Source organism: Suricata suricatta, chromosome 8, assembly GCF_006229205.1.
Source record: "Suricata suricatta isolate VVHF042 chromosome 8, meerkat_22Aug2017_6uvM2_HiC, whole genome shotgun sequence".
Lineage (NCBI taxonomy): Eukaryota > Metazoa > Chordata > Mammalia > Carnivora > Herpestidae > Suricata > Suricata suricatta.
The window spans coordinates 36,201,461-36,204,609 of record NC_043707.1 but is presented as its reverse complement, the minus strand read 5'-3'; positions in this window follow the sequence as shown (position 1 = coordinate 36,204,609).

Here is a 3,149-nt window from a genome sequence, read left to right as displayed (position 1 = left end):
GCCGCCGCCCCGAGGCCCGCTCTCGCCCGCCTCTCGGCCCCGGCGGAGGGGGCGGGGTGGCGCGGCCGGGGCCCGACGATTGGGCCGGCCGCAGTCCATCCGGGCGAACGCGCCCTCCTATTGGGCTGTGTGGCGCCAGGAGGCGGGGGTCCCTCGGGCCCTCGAGGCGGGGCCAGCGCCGAAAGAGGCGGGATCTTTGGGGTGGGGGCGCTTCTCATTGGGCATCTGGGATGAGGTTCTTTCTTTCAGAATGAAAGGGAGGCGGGGTCGCTGGGGAGGTGGAGCGGCTGTCCGCCATGACCAATTATAATTGCTCCAGGGTGACGCCAATCACAGCGAACGGGTTTGGGATTGGGGGATTGGCGAAACGGGGCGGGACCAGAAGTGCCAGGTGTACAGAAAGAGTCTCCCGGAGTTCCCAGATTGGGTCAACCTGTGAGGCCAGGAGGCTCGTTAATGGACTTCACATTATCCGAAAATGCAGATGGGAGGTGCAGCTGCTCGTTTTATGCTTGCAGAGAAACTATTCCTAAACCATTTTCCTTCCAGAAACATGGGGAGGGGTGGTCGCGCCCATAGTTTCAAACAAATGCACCCTTTGAAAGTGGCATGGCCTCTGGGCGGCTGTCTTCTGTAAAAGCTGGCTAATCATACAAATCAGAAGCCCCACGAAAAAATCTTCGTAGCACAGTAATGTGGGGTCTGCAGTTGCTGGGTCTGAGTTGGAATCTCACCTCAATCCCTTACTAGTTGCACAGCCTTTCAGGCAACACATACCCCCATTTTTAGCTTCAATCTCTGTAAAATGGGGCGATGAGAGCAACTACCTCACGGTTTTGAAGATATGAACAGAGAACATGGACTTGTGAAACACTTGCCATGCTGCCAAGACCCCAGCAAGTTCTTGCTAAGAGTTAGCTGATCTTATTAGAGATTCTTAACTATCCCAGATGAAGTGTGAGTCAGGATACCTGGAAGGAGTTCAGGTATCTCTTAATCTCCTCGTGACTGGCCACATTGGAGAACTATGGCCCGTTAAAAGATAAACTGAGGCATATTAAAATTTTTAAGAATTTGCAGTATTTGAAACTGATTCATACCAGGAGGAGCTAAACCAGAAGTGGTTACTACTCCCCAGAGTGGGGTCAAGGAAAAAGACATAAAGAGGAAGTGCCCAGAGGGAAGAAAGGAAATTGATTGGCTATAGTTTAAAAGCTAGTTGGCTGTTTGTGATTGGTTATGTTTAGCGTTTTGATTTTGTAACCTCCGAGACTTTGATTTTGACTTGCTTTCCTAAGCCACCACCACTGCATTAAAGCCACTTCAGTCTAACAGGCTCCTTGTTAAATTAATTTAGCAAGTCTTAAAGATCATCCTGTCCAAACTGCCCTTCTCATCAGGTGGATAAAATAAAAACCAGCTTGCAAATGACTTACCCAAGGTTCCACACAAGGGCCCCCTAGAGCCAGGCACTCTTTCACTGTATCACTATCTCTGATTAGAGAGAGATGAGTAATAGAAAAAGTGATTTATGAATGTTATGTCGTCTGGTTCTACAAATAATGTTAGCACACTACTGAGAACACCAGGCACTGGGGACTTTTGGAGAGGCAGCTGAAGATGGAAAAGATGCATTCTTTGTGTCAAGAAACTTTCATGTAAATTAGGGAGCCAGGCTGCTCAAATCACCAAGCATGGGGAACACTAAAGGAGTCCCTAGTTTTTGCCACAGATCCAGGGTCATCCAGGGTCTAAACTCCCTGGGAACCTTGATTGCTGATGGATTTGTGGCTTGTCATTTATTGAGGCATGAATTTGTATCACTTATGAGTCAAGATATTATCTAGTACTCTGTTGTCCTTCAAAAATGAAGAAGAAAGTCTTATTTCTTTGTAGAAATGCCCATCCACAGAAAGATGCACACGAGTGTTACAATAAAAGTAGAAAGTAGAAGGCCTCAGAAAGCAAGGTGTCTTAAAAAGAAAATAGGAATTTTGAACAACTAAAGAGGAAAATGTAGAATTCAGGAGTGGACCAGAGTTAGCTCCTCATTCAGTTAAAAGAAATTATGAAAAGGTAATTCACAAAACACTTTGAGCAAGTGCTCCAGACAACATGTACAAACAATTTTATATCTTTATAAATAACTTTATGTCTGGCTGGCTGGGTGGCTCAGTCAGTTAAGAGTCTAACTTTGGCTCCAGTTATGGTCCTGTGATTCGTGAGTTTGAGCCCCACGTCGGGCTCTGCACTGACAGTATGGAATTTGCTTCATATTTTGTGTCTTCCTCTCTCTCTGTCCCTCCCCTGGTCATGCTCTGTCTCTCTCTCTCTCTCAAAAAGAAATAAACATTAACAAAATTTAAAAAATAAATAACTTTATTTTGTGTTGATGCACTTATTATATAGTGTCCAGCTTGGGGATTTGACAAGGTTTCTGAACATGTCCTTTAGATTTGTCACTGCGTTCACGTGCTTGAAGTAAACAAGCTTATTTGTGTGCTTAAGAAGAATCCCTTAATTACCCTGTACAATTGTGTGACGTGATATGGTTTTTGAAGTGTTTCCACATCCATGATCTTCTCATTTGTCCTCTGAACACTGCTGGGAGGAAGGCAAGGCACAGATTATGGTGATAGAAGGCTCTGGATCCCAGGAAGTTAATGTCACATGTCAGGGGAAGCACAGCTAGTAAATTATAGAAGCTGGATTGGAAACCTGACCCAGTGTATTTCCCAGGCACAATATGAAATGGATGAAAACTGGACCCTACCACTTACTAGCTGTGTGACCTTGACCAACTCACTTAACCACTCTGAGACTTACTTTCCCTACCTATAATATCAGGAAAAAATATAGGGCTGTGATAAATGTTAAACAAGTTCACACACGTAAGGCCCTAATACGTAATGGGCAATCAGTTATTTCTAATATTATCGTTGTTATCATGGAGCTTTGGGATCAAGTACTACAAATTTAGAATAATAATACTGGCATGATCTTGAAGAATCCATAAGCACAAGGTACTGCACGGTATTAAAATGCAAAACCGGGGGACACATCAGGTTAAATAAATTAAGGTCCAGCCTTAGAGACGAAATAACATACGGCTCCTAACAGAATAAGCAAGGCTCAAATGTGTAAACAGA